General features: G+C 33.5%; 1 pseudogene; it reads left to right on the plus strand.

Moving 5' to 3' along the window:
• The first annotated feature begins 12,798 nt into the window (after positions 1-12,798).
• On the plus strand, positions 12,799-18,261 carry LOC110870475 (annotated as a pseudogene).
• The last annotated feature ends 1,340 nt before the right edge of the window (positions 18,262-19,601 follow it).

The raw sequence follows: 19,601 nt of genomic DNA on the forward strand, positions 1-19,601 counted from the left end.
ATGCGTTGAGTATTGTAGACTAAATATCAATGCCTAACTATTTCATTTACAAAATTCTTAAGAGACTGAATTTTAGTTTTAAATAAGGCTACTTATAAGAAGTTTGAGACTAATTTTCAATCTCTGATACTTCCTTTAAAATGGTAGAACTTAAGCCAAATAAGTGGATACTAAAAGTCAATCCTTAATCCTTTTATATATAAAAGGCGTTTATGACTGAAAATCAATCCTTAACTCATTCTGTTTTTTATTTTTTATTATTTTTGGAATATTAAGAACTCAGTCGCCGATACACTTGCTCCATTTTTCATTACAAAGGAAACTTTTTGGGACTGAATTTTAGTTACCAAAGAAGTTACATTCGAAACTTTATATTGTGCAAACATATTTGAGACTGAAGTTTAGTTACTGATAATTTCCTTTACGAACATGCATTCCAAACTAAATATTAGTCCCCAATTCTGCCTATCTTGAATATATTAAGAACGGATATTCAGTCCCTGATATGTTCCCTCTATACTAGAGACAAAAGATTAGTCTCCAATACGTTTGTGCATTTTTCATCATAGAGGGAACATATTTAAGACTGAAATTTAGTAATCAATAAATTTCCCTCCAAAACTTTATATGGCATAAACATATTTGCGACTGAAATTTAGTCTCAAATAAGGTGTCAAGATATTAGCGGCTGATTATCGGTCACTAAAACATGTCGCACAGAAATCAGTCCCCAATGTTATTATTAACTGATAAATCAGTCCTAGATATTACATATTTGAGACTGATATATCAGTCCCTGATAATTTAGTCTTTAATGGTCACTTTTCTTGTAGTGGCGGTTATGAGAAGTTTTTAATTAATTGAATTAATGATAAAGTTACTTGTTTACCCTTTTCAATTAATTTAGATCTAATGGCTGAGATTCTTTCTTACGATTCTCACACTTTTGGTCTTTTTTACAATAACCTTACCCTATATATATAGGATGGTTCAAATGAAAACCACTTTTTTTGTGAAAACTCAAAAACTAACTAAAAAAGCCTAAAAAACACACAAAAAAATTTTTTTTTTCAATTTTTTTATAAAAATCGCAGGTTTTTTTATATAATTTTTTTTAAAAAAAAAAATTTGTTGTAGTACACATGTGTAGTACACATACACATGTGTAGTATTACACATGTGCACTACAAAAAAAAATTCTATATATAAAAAGCTGCGAAAATTGGTATGCAAAAAAAAAATTGGTATGTTTTTTTGGCTTTTTAATTAGTTTTCGAGTTTTCACAATAACTAGTGGTTTTCATTTGAAGCTTCCCCTATATATATATATATATATATATATATATATATATATATATATATAAAACTAGGTTAGTTACCCGTGTGATTGACGGGCTGAATTAATATATTTTATAAATATATTTTTTAATAAAATTACATATAACATTGAATAAAAAAATATATAATTGTAATTAGTATCTATACTTATAAAACTATAATTGTAAAAGTACATAAGTCTTTAAATATTTCTTTGTATACGACATTTGTAGTATTATTTATCACACTACCAGCTTTTATCTTATATTACTAGTTTAACTCCGTCTCATCTTTTAACTTTTGACAACATCACATACAATTGTCTATGTGTAAAAGCTGGATTTTTTTTTAAATAACCAGCTCTAACGGTTGGCCTTGGTTTTTATTAATAGTCATTTAAAAGGATACTTGTAATAAAAATTGTTTTCTCTTGAACTTGAAACGAATCCTTTTTATCCGAAGGCATCAAACTAATTCTTGAATTAATCTAATAGATATAAGTGTTTTTTTAGTTCATGCATTTTTCCACTTAACATTTAAGGCACAAAATATTATTTTGAAACTTCATTATGACGGAAAAGTCAATTAATAAAGTTTTAGACAACCAAACTATAGAATCTTGGATTATTTATGTGAAGATTTGGAGGTAACCTACATATACTAAGTGAATCTATGACAAATCGAATTTCATATAGATAATATATCTTAAATAATCTTTTCTTTACCCTCCATAGTCATCGAGTTTCTTTAAGGAGAAAAGGAGGTTGTTTTTAAGGTCAAAAATCAATAACTAAAACTTTTAGTAATCATTGTATGTGTCGAGAAGATAAAGAACTATTTGGTTCAAGTTGACACGTTTGAGATAACAATCCAGTTTACGCTTTTTAGGTTATATTATTGGATGGCGAGTGACTAGCGGATGATGTTTGTTGATGACAAACATTGGCTTGAATACATTTATTAACAATTTAATAGTGGTTTTGAGATCATTCGCCGAGTATATATGATTATGAAGTTTGGAAATAATGCTTAAAACATTATAACATTTTAGACCGTGAGGTATGGTGGGGCTTGGGTTGGGATTGAGTTGGGGCATTTGTTGACAAGTGGCTTGTGAGGCAGACATGGGCGACCCACATTTAAACAGGGTATGGTGGGGCGGGGGTTTGGGGCGTGGGTTTGGTGGGCTTCGCTTGGCTGACCCGGTGGGCTGTTTGTTAAACAACAAAATATTTTTTTTAATATTTTTAATTAAAGAAAATTACATAAAAAAAATCCTAATGTTTATATTTGTTTTTTTTATCTCTTCTCTCATCTCCAAGACTAGTTGTAACTCGTCACCCTGTAGGTGATCAATCGGCTGGGATAGAATTTTCAAAACATCACGTCTTTGTCTCAGGGCATCTCTAGCGGCATCTCTTGCTTCTTTGCTCCTTCGTTGTTCGGCCCTTTGTTGTTGGAAGACGTTGAATGTATCTAACTTGGATGTAATGTCATCCAACTGGTCGCTGTATATTCCCCTACGCAAGCCCGAACTTCCAGCTGAAGGCGATACCGTACCAGATCTTGATTTTTTAGCACGTCTTTTTGCGGCATCTCTTCCATACTCAGGCCGGTTTGGGCTTGGCGAATCATCCAAAAGGTCCTCAAACTCTTGATCTCGTGCATCAGATTGGGCTTGGGAGGAGGTCCTTGACCTTTTGGAAGACGTGTTACTTTCGCTACCACTGGGGATATTCGCCCACTTTGGATGGAACTTACAAATCTTCCAACAATGCATGAAACATAAGTCGGTCCCCACATTTGATTTGAATTGAACCAATGCATTAATCACAATGTCGGCTTCGGTTTCACCACTTTTTGGGTTTTGTTTTGCTTTATTTAAAAAACCACTATATTTTGTAACTTGGCCGCTTATCTCGCTCCACTTTGAGGATAAGCTATCGTTTTCACGATAAACCTCTCTTCCCAATTCTTTATGGAATACTGTACTAACCCCTTGCCACAAATGGGGGTTCGATGTTGAGAATTTCCTATTTTTATAAAAACAAAATTTAATATATTACAAAGTTATATAAAAAAACCATTAATATAAACAAAGTTTATTAAGAATACCTAAAGTTGCATGTTGAGATTGTTGAAACCAACCCCTCGCCAATGCAACTTCTTCAGGAACAGTCCATTTTAGTTGTTTTCGCTTGGCGGTTTCAAGTGCTTTATCCGCCTCAGTTTTTTTCTTATGGCTTCTCTTTATGATGGGTTTCGATGCGGAAGGACCATCGTTGGGTGGTTGAGTTTCGGGAACGGTTTCGTTTTGTGAAAGGTCGATGGAGGTTGGTGAAAGGTTGATGGGCGTTTGTGCAAACGGGCTAGGTATCACATCATCGGTGTGTGGGAAGTTAGTAAACAAACAATTCCCAAGATACGATGCATAACTCGCTTCTTGGGGCATAGAAGAGTGTATCAAAAATGGACGAGGCATTGGACGAACGGGTTGTGGGCTAGGATTATTTTCTTGGAATGCATACGGATGGTTCGGGTTAAAAGAACGGTTATAACGATGCATTTTTTCGTTTTGTAGAAGGAGAACCGAAGATGATTATAGAAGATGTGGTAAAAAATGGAAGAAAAATGTGAGTTTTATAGTGGAAAAATAATTTTTTTTAAAGATAGCCGTTGGCCAACGGCTAGCCCAACGGTTACTTTGGTTTGTCCACTGAGAGCCCGCCATGTCAGCTTGGCCAGACCGCCCCACGCCCGACTTGAAACCCAAGCCCGAAGGGCCACGCCCCAACCCAAGCCCACCCGGGGTGGTGGCTTGGGCGTTTTCCCCCAACCCACGCCAAAACCCCCGCCCCATACCCCACGGTCTTAACGACTTTACACGTAATACTTTCATATATAGATAAAGTTACTACTACTCCAATAACTTACGTTTATGTTTATTTAGTTTTTGTGTGTCGTGGACTGGAAATTGGCAGGTTTGTATTGAAAAACAAGAAAAACAAAAAAAAAAGTTTTTTAAGCATCAGCGACGACAGGGAAATAGTGACGATTCCGATGACAGGATAACAACGACGGTTTATATCATAATATCAAAAGACGGTGTTCATCAAGTTTAAGCCGGTGTTCAAATTGAACACCGTCTAATAAGACTTGATTTTAAACCGGTGTACTTTAAGACGGTGTTGAAAACACCGTCTTAAGACCTGTATCACACCGTCTAAAGCTCTATTTTGTAGTAGTGATAATTTATACAAAATTATATGATGGACATTTAGCCATCTTTTAGTTATTGAGGTTGTGTATTTTTCACTTTTCCTCATGAATACATGTTTTGTAGAGAAATAACACTTTTCCCGTGATAATATTGCTCGATATACGATGGTGAGTGTTACATAACATATGCACCAAATGTGCGATGGATGTGGCCACTCACACAAACCATCCAACAAATGTAACTTTCATACAATCGATCACTACACCTCGTCCATTGGTCTATGTCCTTTCCGACCACATATCAAGAAGACGTGCTAGTATACTCTCATTGTTGTGAATGGTCTCACGCCACCGTGGCAGATCTATATATATTTTTTTTGACGGGGGCACAAATTGGTTGGATTAAAACAAGAGGGGTCAAAACAAGTCGGGTCAAATATGTCGGGTCAACCAAGTCATACTTATCCACTTAATGATATTATGAAACTATTTATACATATATACTTAATAATACGACAAATTTCAATGGTTTGTTTCTTCTTAAAGAATTGTTTACAAAACAAAATTTTGTACTTTCTCATTTCGAATTTGTACTCTTTAAGCACTTAGGCCGTTCAAAAACTCAAGCTATGAGCACTTGGGGTAAATAAATCTATATCTATACTATATAATAAAAGAAACCTGTTTTGGGACACTTGTCATTCTCTCATTTAATTGATTAAAATTATTAATAATACTAAAAATAATAATATTTAATATAACTTCTGTATATTATTTACGTGATCAATATTTTTTAAAAATAAATCAAACATTCACTCAAAATTAGTTAACTGAACATTAAAAAGTAAATAATAACTATCATAAATTGAATATTCACTTAATAATTCTTATCTATATGGTGATTGTTTTGAATGAATTGATAAGTTAGTTGGATAAATGTTAATATTTTTTAAAAATAAATCAAACATTCACTCAAAATTAGTTAACTGAACATTAAAAAGTAAATAATAACTATCATAAATTGAATATTCACTTAATAATTCTTATCTATATGGTGATTGTTTTGAATGAATTGATAAGTTAGTTGGATAAATGTTCGTGTATATATAAACTAGGTTATAACCCCGTGTATCACACGGGTTTAGTAAATAAACAATCAGATAGTTAATAACAAAGATTTAAAAATGATAAAAACGATATTTTTAAGACGTTTTTCTGATACCCAATCAAAATTTTGTGTCATGTAAAATCAAAACTTAACGACAAATAGTTGGGATTATTAAAATCCAATATTCATGTATTTTGAGACAAAGAGAGTTAGTTACAATTGTTTATATTTATTATTATTAGAAGTTAAATTAGATAAGTAATTATATTTCTTACATAAAATTAGTTAGTAATTAGATTTTGTAGCTCATAAGTAAGAGGGTAACCATTGATAATATGTGTATTTTTTTAATAAAATCATATTGTCTCAAGGAAAATCCGTTGGTAAATATGTTTCACCAAAAATAGTCATGAACGTACTATGGAAAAACAAAATCGTACATTAAAATTTTTAAAGAATTTATTTTAAAGTTAGTTAAAAACATACTTTCTCATAAGTCGATAATGCATGTCAATTGGAAAGAAGTTCATAAACATGCCTCCATGTTTTTCTTTCAAATATTTTACAATATAAGTCAATATTTTATATAAATTAAATTAAATAATATATATATTAAATTTAATAAATTAAATTAAATATATATTAATTTAATTCATCCTTTAGATATATTAATTGTATTATGTTTTCATCCTTTTGATCGTATTATATATGATAATATATATTATACATAAGTCGATATTTATGTTTAAAATATATATTAAATTTAATAAATTAAATTAAATAATAATTATCTATAATTAAGGATGGTCTAGAATAATGACAAGTGTCCCTTTAATGGTTTCTTTTATTATATAGTATAGATAGTAATTATTTTTAATTACAATCGAACATTCACTTAATGAAGTGATAAGTTTAGTTGGATTAATGTTCATGTATACATAAATATTAATTGTTTTTAATTACATAATTATAAACGAATGTTAAGAATATAAAAACAATAATTTTTAACAAGTAACAAGGGGAGTATGTTTAACTCACCCTATCTGTTTATTTTTATCTATATCTTTTTATTTTTTCGTCTTAATTAATTATAAATAATTCTTCTACTAAATATTATTTAGTTTAGTTTCTTCTAATAAATTAAAGATAATTTTTATTTAGTTTAAATGTTTCTGTTAAATTCTATTAATTAATTTGTTCAATAATCACTATTATCTTTATCATTCAGTACGGTTAACCGATTTATCATAATACAATCTCCCACATATTCAATTATATGATTTTTCAATCTTATATCTTCCTATACTAATAAACGAAAATCTTTTTAGACACATGTCACTCTCTGGTGCTTTCTCACCTTATTTTCCTATTTATCTCCCATATTAAATAATAATAATTTCAAAGAAAATATTAGATAATAATAAATATTTAGATAAGGATAAACATTTGTTTTAATATGATCATATTAAATAATAATAATATTCATTATAAACAAAACAATAGATAAAAATATAAACATTTGTTTTTGTTATAATCATAGTAAATAATAATAATTTATTTAAATGATTGAAATTAAGGTAAATTAGGAATTTAAAGGTTCCTGTTTGATATATACTTAATAATTGTATTATTGTTTATTTTTCACTAGAATTAAATAATTATTCTAGGTCGGCCATATGCTTCTATCAAATTGTAAGTGTTTTTTACGCATCGCTATAATGGTAGGCGTACTGTTATAATTGATTTAAACCTATCATTTATTGCACATTGCATCAACATATGGAAAGAACACCGTTTTTAAATATAACAATTCTATACTCCATTCAAAGAAAATTTAATTCTCGATTTTACAGTATAATTCATAAAAATGAATAAACGTATAACAACTTGGGGATCGATCTCCACCTTTTTGTACCGTAAACTCTCTTGAACACAAATTTAAGACGAGTGTTTTATGAATGAAACAAACAAATAAGCATGAATGTGCATACAACGAACTAAAATAATTGTATCTTATAATTTGAATGTATCATAAAATTGGGATTCAACCCCATATAATACATGTGTTTTTAATGTAATAATAAATAAAAAACAAAGTAAAATGTTATAATAAGTAAATAGTACATTAAAGTTCATTTTTAGAAGATAAATCTTGACGATTGTATGTGTTAACATATGACATTATATTCAACACGTGCAATATATGAGTTTTTTTAAACATATATCTTTTTTATTATTTATTATATAGAATTACATTTATGTAAAATAAAAAAAACAATGTAAAATGTTATAATAAGTAAATAGTACATCAATGTTCATTTTTAAAAGATAAATCTTGATGACTATTTATCTTAACATATGACATTATATTTTATTCAACGCGTGCAATGTACGAGTTTTTTTAAAGATATATCTTTTTTATTATTTATTATATAAAATTACATTTATGCAACCCGTATAATATACGGGGTTCTAACCTAGTTAAGAAAAAGAATAATGAAAAGGTTATTGTGACTGGATGCTAAGAAAATTAGACAAAGATAAAGCTATCACAAAATTTGAAACAGATATTAGATCACTTGATTATAAATGGATAAAATCTCTCCATGTCATAATATCTTTCTCTAAATGGGCTGAGTATACGGTGGGCCAGACCCACCCTACCTTGACCATGAATCCACCATTGGTAATCTACGTCATATATCAAATATAACAGTCATAAACGTCTATATATGTGTAATACTTATGTATAATAATAAGTACCGGGAACATACGTTAACAAATATAGGAAAAAGACCAAATACAAATAATCTTAACATACTAAATATACAAATTGAAGGAAAACCCAAAAAGACAAGGTGACATTTTTGTAATTACTACCAACTATCAAAGTTACAACCAAAAATACCTAAAAAAACACAAATTTTTTTTTTTAACATTTTTTATTAAAAAATCGCTACATTTCGTTAGCAAAAAAAAAAAAAAAAAAAAATTTTTTTTTTTTGCTGCTACTAAAAGTAGCGATTTTTTAATAAAAAATGTTAAAAAAATAAAATAAAATAATTTGTGTGTGTTTTTTTTTTTTTAGATTTTTTAGGTTTTTTGGGGGTTTAGTTTTTAGCATTTTAGCTTGGGTGGGGGGGGGGGGGGGGTTAGGTTTTTGGGGGTGGGGGGTGGGGGGGTTAGGTTTTTTTAGGTTTTTGGGGGTTGGGGGTGGGGGTTAGGTTTTTTTTTAGGTTTTTTGGGGGTGGGTGGGGGGGGGGTTTAGGTTTTTTTTGGGGGTGGGGGGAGTGGTTAGGTTTTTTTAGAGGTATTTGTAGAGTAACTTTGATAGTTATTGATAATTACAAAAATGCCACCTTGTCTTTTTGAGTTTTCCTTCAATTTGTATATTTAGTATGTTAAGATTATTTGTACAAGAAGTTTACCCAACAAATATAAATGAATGATTTGTGTTGGATCGTGCATGCATACTACTAGAATCTACAACTAAACCCAAGGTTTTCAGCAATGCTAACGAAATAGGATGGTTAGATATTAGTGAACGGTAAGAAGCCAAAAATAACATATCAATTAGACTTGAAATAAGAAAAAAATGTGTTAATTTTAGAGCATGTGAAAGTTTTCAATTATGTCAAAGTAAAACTATAGTAACTTCATAGTGGGTGAAGTTAACCAACGTTAACAAACGGGAGAAACTATGTACTTTAAACACAATTGTAGGATACCCAAATGATGTTAAACTCGTTATCACATGTTAGTGAAGGCTAAGGGAATGTTTGTTTACCTCTTAATGAGGCTCTTAATGGTTCAGACCTGTTACTGGTTTAGCACTTAATAGTTCAGACTGTTTGTTTCGCAAGCAGATGTCTGAAATGTTTAGACATTTGCCTCTGAATGGTTAAGAATTATACTGAGTCTGAATGGTTAAGATCTCTAATATGAATTGGTCAGATATTTGTCTCTGAACGGTTCAGACCTCTTACTGGTTCATCACTTAACCATTCAGAAGTTGCCAAACAGTCCCTAAGTTTATTATGTTGAAAAAAAGTGTTTTGTATGGTTTGTTTAGTAATTTAAATCAGATGACCGAATGATCTTAAGTTTTGTCAACTCTTTGTTATTACATAGAAATTATTAGCCGCTACAAATGTAGATTGATAAAGTTAAAATTTTATATAATCATCTATGTATATCTTGAGTATTTCAATTCGAACAAGCTTCAACACTGTCGATTTTATTTTTAAATAGTTAATTGCCAAAATCGTTTCCGAGGTTTGGGCATGTTTGCCATTTCGTTCAAAATGACTTTTTTGTACCAAATAGCCCCCCACGTTTGTAACTTTTTGCTATTTTCATCCAAATGCCTAACTGGGTTAGAAACAACCGTTTGTTGAGGGGTTTTTTTTTTTTTTTTTTTTTTTTGAAATTTCACAATTACAGGACCTGAAATGTAATTTCTTTTTAAACTCTAACTTTATAAAAGTAAAGATTTACATGTAAAACAAATTGTAGAATTATATAAAACAATTGTGGACAAAAAAAGTTAGAATTTGATCATCGTGTTCTTCTACGATCACAACTGTCGAACACTAACCAGAAGCATGTTGTCTAGTTTTCGTAGAGCTGGAAGGTTGATGAAAATATCTGATCTCGGTCTGCAAGCCATGACCTCGAGCTTGCTTCCATCAGTAACAGTATCAGTTCAACGATGTGATCGCTCACGCAAAGAAGACAATCCATCTCTCTTTGCCACATTTGTTGTTTCTCTACCTGCAAGGGTTCTAACCTCCATAACTGACCAAATACAGTGGCTGTAAAAACAGAAATATTAGCATCTGAAACACTAAATTGAATAAGATAAAGATATAAGATATAAAGATCAGACTTACCACACAGATTTGTGATGGCATTTGAAATAGCTAAAGCTGTGCAGACACCTTCGCCACTACCAGACATGTCTTCCCCAAGCAACAATTTAGCAAATCTTTGGGGGTGTTTGGGATTCCTTCTCAAAATGACTTATTAGCTTATATAAGTCATAAGTGAGAAGTTAGAAATTCTAACTTCTCAAAAATGACTTCTCAAACACACAAAACCCTTTAAAATAAGCTAACCCAAACACTCAAAAAACAACTTATAAACTTTTATAAGTCAATAAGTCATAAGTTGCTCCAAAATAAGCTAACCCAAACACCCCCTTTATTTCATCAACTCCATTTCTAACCAGATAATCAACAATCAGTTAAATTAAACAGTATAAATGATTATCTTTTAAAGTAAAATTTTATTAATAAAAAGAATTAATGAATACAAAGCAATTAACCCACCCCAAAACATGGTAAAAGAAATCTACCAGAGGTGCACAGGTCAGTTTTTATCTAAACCGGTTTATATGGAGAAAGGAGAGGGTGATGGCTTTAGGTTTAATAAGAAATTACATTTCAGGCCTTGCACTTGTGAAATTTAAAAAAAAAAAAAAAAAAAAAAAAAAAAAACTTCATCAAACGGTTGTTTCTAAACCAGTTAGGCATTTGGATGAAAATGACAAAAAGTTACAAACATGTGGGACTATTTGGTACAAAAAAGTCATTTTGGACGAAAATGGCAAACATACCCAAACCTCGGAAACGATTTTGGCAATTAACTCCTTTTTAAATATGTATTTATATAATCTTAAATTTTGTTTTTATTTGAAAGGCTAAATTATATTTAAATATGTATTTATATAATTTTAAATTTTGTTTTTATTTTAAAGGCCAAATTAAATAAAACAAATCGAACCCTACTACTAGAAAACGATTAGGCTATGAGGTGCGGATGGAGTCCCAAGGGCTTTATCATGTCATGTAGGATCCATGTCACCGCCATGTCAGCAAAGGGGCTTTATCATTCCCCCCTTTAATTTGGAGGGTGTGGATAGAGCCCTGTGTAATGATTAAGTAATTATTTATTTAAATATTAATTCTTTTTAAATTAAATGGCAATTTTAATAACTACAAAATTAAAAATAAAAACATAATTTCATTAAAAAAAACTACAAAGTCAAACAAAAAAACATTACATTCTAGAAAAAAAAACATACCATACTAGAAAAAAAGGCAACATACTTAAAAAAAATTACATATATTTGGCCCGAAGGAGGCAGCTCTTGGGGTTCTTCAAACTCGTCAGCATCCTCGTTTAGATTAATTACTGTACGAGCATCTGACCCAGAAGGTTCGGTGGTGGATGTCGATTTGGACCGTTTGGATCTAGGGCAGGTTGGGTCGAACGGTGGCACAAGGTGCCACTTTGGAGATTTGCGAAGAAGCTCCCATGTGGTTACCAGGTTAAACATAAACATATGCACATGGTGCATTCTATACTCGGTGTGGGCTTCGGTCATGATATCGACATCGCTCGCACCACTTCTCCTTCGAATGTTATTGACGAGGTTATTGTATATGCTGTTGAAGTTGCTAACCTTCGTCCTCAAGGCCCCCCACTTTCCCGAAAAAGAGTCGGGGGTTCGATACACGCCACGACCCATTGCGGCGAAAAACTTATCGCGTATACGACCCCAAAATGCCTTTATGTCTTGGTCGTCTCCTAAAAAAATATTATTTAGACAAGCATAAAAAATAATATTTAGACAAGCATAAAAAAAATTATTTACCAACAATTTCGTTCTCCGACACGTCGAGCCAAACTTTTGCCAACTCGAACTCTTCCTTAGGCGACCAAAATTCTACCTTCTTTTTCGCACGTTTTTCGGTCTCATCCTTCTTTTTATGGCTTCTTTTTTTTATAGAAGAGGATTCGACTTGGGCTTCGGGAACAATATCCAACCTCCCTCGTACGCGGGTCTCGGCGATAGCGGTCCTCTTGCTCGTTGTTTTGCAAAGTTTGCCAATACGGATTGGTCGGATCCTATAGGTTGTTTGGGTTGTTAGGAAACATTGTTGGAAGTTTTTAAAAAAATGAAGAGAGTTGTATAAAAATGGAGGTAGAGAGTGAAAGGAATGATTTAAAAAGAGGTAGAAGTTGATATTTATAGTGTGATTTTATAAATAAAATAAAAAGTAAATTTTTTTTTTTAATTTTGACCGTTTCAACGGTCCAAAACATTCAATTTGTCTTGGTCCCTGTGCGTTGCCGGTGGCGGAGCATCAAAGGCGCCCCGGCTATGGCGTCGGAGGTGTGGTCGAATTTGGAGGGGGGGGCGCTATAGGCGGCCAGGTGGCGAAGGGTGACGCCCCACACCCTCCAGCCTTAGCAAGGACCAAAAGTAATAAATCCAGTTGTGGTTGGTGAAAGATGCACGGAAGACCGAGGAAATCTACAACACCAGTTGACGAACATGCATCAGCTCTCAAGGCGGCCGAGCTTCGATCACTCATCACTCCAGACTCAGTTTCTTCATAATCATCACAACAATATGTACAATTTCTCTCTCAGATCTTCAGTTTTATTCATTCTTCGTTACTTTTTGTTATTGAGAAGATTGATCTGTTGGGGCTTTGCGTTTCTAGATACACCAAGAAAGCCCTAGAACTCAATGCTAAACTTATTGAGGCTAATCCGGAGTTCATGACCGCTTGGAATTATCGAAAACTCGCATTTCAGCATAGTCAATCTGAGGCAGATTCCGATCGGATTCAAGCCATTATTGATGAAGAATTGCGAGTGGTAAGTTTCTATGCCTTCTTAACTTATGCATTCTATTCTATTACATTAGAAGAATGAGTAAAGTTCCCTTACAAATAACTTTTAACGTACTAAACATGCGGTGGCATTTTTGTAATTATCTGCTTGTAGGGTAAATATCAAAATTACTCTACAAATGATACTGTAAAGAAATTTTGATTTTGTAGAGTAACTTTTGTACGGAGTAATTTTGATCTTGTAGAGTAATTTTGTAAAATGTTTTGTAAAATGCATAAGGATCATTTGTAGAGTAATTTTGAATTGTATGTTGTTTGATAAACTTGCAGAGTAATTTTGATTCACTTGTAAAGTAATTTTGATGCATAGTAATTTTGATACACTTGTAAAGTAATTTTGAGGCATAGTAATTTTGATACACCTGTAGAGTAATTTTGATCTTATAGGGTAACTATCAAAATTACTCTACAAGAACATTTTACAAAATTACTCTACAAAGATCAAAATTACTCTACAGGATCATTTGTAGAGTAATTTTGTACGAAAATGCAACCGCGCTTTTTTTCAGCAAAACCTTCAGTTCGTACGTTTTGTACGTTAAATTTATTTGTATTTGATCTTTTGTCTTAGAAGAATAAGTGATTCCAATATTAAATTTTGTTGGAGAAATAAAAAAAAGAGAGAGATTAAATTAACTTCAGAAAGTAATTTCCATCTTCAAACTCTCAATTTTTTCTTGCCCTAGGTATTTCTGATTGTACTTGTATTCTGATGGAGAATATTACACACATTAGTACTCGTAATTATTATTTTAAATCATCTTTGAGAGGAAAACTATCTTGTGGAAATATAATATATGAAAAGATTGTTGACAGTATTGGAGTTTTATCTGATGTCTGAAGAACTATAATAGTTTGTGTGTTATGTAGGTAGAGATTGCATTGAGGAAGAATTTCAAGTCTTATGGAGCATGGCAGCACCGAAAATGGGTGATAAGCAAAGGGAATTCATCAACAGAGCGGGAATTGAAGCTTCTAAATCTTTTCCAGAAGCGAGACACCCGCAATTTTCATGCATGGAATTACAGGAGGTGATGAAGTCGTGTATTTTGTAATGTATGTAATTAATCGGGATCTAGCAGGTACTCTGAATGTGTTATGCACTTTTCAGATTTATAACGGGGTTGAAGAACATATCAGATGACAAGGAGCTACAATTTACAACAGATATGATAAATGATAACTTCAGTAATTATTCTGCTTGGCATAATCGTAGGTACGGCCGGCCATCTATTTCAAATTTCATTGATTGACCCATTTATTGCTCTATATTCAGAGAAAAAGGGGTAATTTCAACCCATTTATTTATAAATGTGTCGATCCGGGTTATGTTTCATCTGTAAACGGTAAAATAAAAAGAAAATTAGCTTAAACAGATACAGGGCGGACAAGTTGAAAGCCACTCGGCCCACTCATAGTGTTTTTCTAATGCATAAAAAGCTCCAATAAACTTTTGGTTAAAGGATAAGATAATTATTGAAGATACCCTTTGTAACTATACTATGAAACTAATTAATTAAGAAAGTGAACTTTTTGATCAAAAGTGTTTTAGTTCAACCCAACCCCAGCTGATGAATTTCAATTATTCCAAATCTACCAGTTTGGACGTGTTACCCAACCCACACACGTCACTTTTATCAGACAAGCAGTAGAGTTGATAGTAAAGGTGTAATAAGTATTTGTATAGCTTTTGTTCTGCAAATTATTCGATACCCCCTGAACTGAACTACCGAACTGATCATTTATCTGTAGAGGTGGCAAAATGGGTGGGTTGGGTGATGGGTCAGGATGGGCCAATTTAAAAAAAAGGTTAGGATGGGTTTGGATCAGGATGGGTTTTTGGGTCAAGATGAGCTAAAAAATTAATTACTATCTTGGGCCTAAATCCATTTAAAGTCAACAGCTTTCATCCAGTTGGATATCCTCAATTTTATTCTACAGAAATAGGTCTGGTAAACGGGTCGGGTCGGGCGTGTTTGGGTTGCGGGTCAGAACAGCTTTGGTTAAAACACGTTGATTCAATAAAGGGTTATTTTTGTTAGGGTCGGGATGGGTTCAGGTCGGAACTGGTTGCGGGTCAGAACGGCTTGGTTTAAAAAATGATTATTTCAAAATTACCATACAGCTTCTAAGTTCTGACTTTCTGGTTTTCGGTACGCACAACTCAGTTTATGCATGTTTAAATGCCGGTTACGTGTACGGGGCCAGTTACACGTACCAGGTTTGCTAAACGCTCGTCGGGCACTCGGGCGTCACATTACGTGGCCTGGCACGCACTTAACCAATCGCTTGACGCGTAACCAGCGGCGTTGGTTATGCGGGTTCAGGCGTCAATTACGTGTGCGGCGTCTGTTACGCATTTTTACTTGGGTTACGCGTACCGGAGCCGGGAAACGTGCGTTTGACACCACGTAACACCCGTAACCCAGCTCCGGTAAGTGATTAACGCAGCGCTTGACGCAAAACCGGCTTTGCACGAGTAACCAGCGACAGTTACGCGCTTTCAGTCAACAGTTACACGCGTTTAATTCCAGTTACACCCATTCAAAAAAAAGGGTAGTTGCACGATACCCCTGACCGCGGTAGGGATCTCCCTTCTCAGTTCACCACCCGACAAGGATCCCTGGCGGCAAATACCCATAGCCATCAAAGAGGGGTAAGAAACATGTTTCGAACCCGAGACCTCGAGTGTCCTCGGTCCGGCTTTAAAGCGGGCGTCGGTGGCCACCAAAGTGGCACTAATGGGAATTGAACTTGGGTCTCCATTGGAGAACCCAACTCACTCCACCACTAGGCCACTTGTGGTGGTTGGTTACACCCATTCTAGTGAACACGCGTTTAGGCATCGCTTATGTAAGCATCGCTTATGCGCGCAGCGTTGGTTATGTGTGTTTAAATGCCGGTCACGCGTAACGTGGCAGGAAAACACCCGTAATGCGCCGCGTAACCCAGCTTTGATACGCACTTAACCCAGCGCTCGACGCGTAACTGGTGCGGATTATGCGCATTTAAGCGTCAGTTTTGCGTGCTTAATGCAGGTTACGCACATTCCGGTGCTGATTACGCATGGGTTATGCTCGTACCGGCTTGCGATATTGGATTTGTTCAGAAGTTCTTTAACTTCTATTTCAACTTACTCACTGATGTGCGCAGCAACTTGCTATACAAATACTTATTACACCTTTACTATCAACTCTACTGAACTGAACTACTGAACTGATCATTATCTCATCATTTAGCCATCTTTTTAGTGAAAGTTTGTAGAGAACCCTATATTTTCATGGAAGCCGTATCTGGCCTTTTTAAGTCATCATTTACATTATGTGATTTCTCGATGTCTGCAGTGTACTTCTATCTCATCTACTGGAGAAAAAGGTCGAAGGATATTTTCCGAAGGAGATATTTTTAAAGGAGGAATACGAATTTGTAAGAAATGCGGTTTTTACCGACCCAGACGATCAAAGTGGCTGGTTTTATCATCTCTGGCTCCTGGACCAAACTGTTAATGTCGACACGCCTATTTTGGTTTCTTCATGGCCCCCTCACGGTTCCGAAATTAATAAAACGACCTTTCCTATCGTTCTCTGTTTTAACGAACCAGTTGAAGGTGTAACATTACACACAGTTAGCCTTCAAATTGAGAATGACCTATTCACGAATGTTACATGGAGCCCACTTTCAACAAATAAATTTAACCATGGCCAAACCTGGTTGACACATCTGACCATTCCTCAAGCCGAACTTTACTCGTCAAAGATCTTTCAGGTGAAGATTAGCTCGGAATCCTCTCAAGGCGTAATATCTTTAAGTGGTGTTCCGTGCCGACCCTGGTCTTTTACGTTTACGGTTTCTGTAAGCCATGATCTGCAAAATGTTGAAGAACGTAGTTTACGGAGGATATCATTTACAGATGAGAATTTCGCTAAATTTGACGTCAATTCAAACGTGACAGATTTGTTAAAATCATATTTTGAAGTAACTGGCAATTATGAGCAACCCGCACCTTCAAAATGGAAGTCTGAGATGATATCGAGTGAAATAGAACAGTACCAAGAATTATTGACTTCGGCAGAGTGGTATTGATTAGAGATAAAAACTTAACCAGAGTAGACCCATTTGTAAGTACTTAAGTGATGTTGCAGGTGACTTCTTGCAAGGAGTCTTTGATGAAGTACTGCTGGCAGTATAAAGAGTCGAATTCTTCGGATATCACTGGTTCTATGTGTTTAAGACTGAATTCTCTATCATTATCGCAAATTGGATCCTTTGATCGGTTATTATGGGTCCAAAGTCTTGATCTTAGCCACAACCAACTTCATTCTATTGAAGGTAAAACATTGATGTTTTTAAAATCATCTCTTATCTCAAATGCTAAAGATATGTAAAAGAAATATAAATAACTGATGGCGTTTTTGGGATTTATTCACAGGATTGGAGGCTTTGCAGCTTCTTTCATGCTTAAACCTTAGTCACAATAACCTCAGTAGTTTCACGGCATTAGACCCTTTGAGATTCCTGAAATCACTAAGAGTGTTGGATATATCTTATAACGAGATTGGTGCACACACCGTAGATACAAGGCGGCATCTATGTTCATCTCCCCTGTCACACACACTTGATTATGATAAAAAGTTTGAAGAAGTTGCTAATGGTGATGAAACTGTGGTGAATTTTTGGGAAGCTTATTCGATTTTCGGAGGTTTAAATATTACGCAGCTAGACAATATGGGAAATGCTGCTGCTGTTGATGAACGGTTCATGTTGTTTTTGGTTAAATTATTGCCGGGACTAAAATGGCTTGATCGTGAAGAATTGCATTAGCCGCTAGTAATTTTGTTTACATTCTCCTGTTTTCCTTGTACTTTATAGATAGTCGGTCATGGGCGATTCAATACAAGAATAACATTTTCATTTTCTCGTTCAAAAAAAAAAAAAAAAAACTATCTCCTTATAATACCACAAGTAAATTGGTTTTGACTGTAGTCAATCCTAGTAATTACATAGGCGTATAAGTTTACAAGTCGTCTATGCGATAGCTGATATTCACCAAATACTATGTTTGAACGAGATACAACACTATTACAGCTGGCATGTGTGAAGTGGTAGTGTAGCGGTCATGGTTTTGATATAGATGGCACTACCTTGTGCATCCATCCTTTAGAGACCGCTAAAATTCCAAAATTGTTTCCAAGTAATAGAAGATTTATGTAATGTGCGTACTTTCCTAAACTCTCATCGAGCAACAGTTTCGGATGGTTGCTCTATATAAACCTCTAAATGTAACTTGCTAAATCACTATGTGAAAATGCGTTAGTTACGTCAAGTTGATGAAATGTTTAATTGTAAAACTTAAGGTCAGATGATATTTTTCTGCAATAGGTTTAAGAATAATTGATTTATGCATATGAGCATATCACACTTAATGTAGTCATTCAACTATGCATCATTGTTTCATATGTTTCAAATGAATTGCAATAAAAGTATTAGAGTAAACTGCCATTTTGGTCCCTGTGGTTTGGGCAGTTTTGCCATTTTAGTTCAAATCTTAAACTTTTTAAATCTGGGTTCCTGTGATTTCACTTTTATTGCCATTTTAGTCCAAAATTCAAAAAGTCCCATTTCTTACTGTTACCACCTACCTATTTTGTATTTTTGTGCAAGGGTATTTTTGTCCAACTGCTTTAAATTTAACATTTTCTTAATTAAAAAACTAAAGTAAATAAATTATTAACTCATTTAAATACTTTTATTTGATTTATCTCCCGTATCTGAATTTTTGTTGGTTTGTACAACAGTGGAGATTTAATGAATCTTCAGATTTGCAGAAGCTAGGGTTAGGAATTTTGGTAACCATTTCTTCATCTTATTGTATTCCTGTATATAAAAATCAGTATATATGTATTAGTTTTATTTGATTTATTTTATGAATCTGAATTTATGTTGTTTTATAACATGAAACAGGGGAGATTTAAGGAATTTTGCGGCTTTGAAAAGCTAAGGTTTGTGTTTATGGTAAACATTTCTTCTTCTAATTGTATATCCTCTACAAGATCTAGGTCCTTTTGTAATAGTTTTGTTACAAAAGTTGATCCTTTTTGTTCCATCATAAACTCTTGCTTTGTTTTATACCTATACTGGTTCGAGTCCTTATTGATGTGAGTTTTATTCATTATTTTTATGTAATTTGGTATATTTTTATCGTCCTATTCCTTAATTTTGTATTCATTTGGTGATCCTCTTTTCATTTGCAT

Source organism: Helianthus annuus, chromosome 8 (assembly GCF_002127325.2).
Source record: "Helianthus annuus cultivar XRQ/B chromosome 8, HanXRQr2.0-SUNRISE, whole genome shotgun sequence".
NCBI lineage: Eukaryota > Viridiplantae > Streptophyta > Magnoliopsida > Asterales > Asteraceae > Helianthus > Helianthus annuus.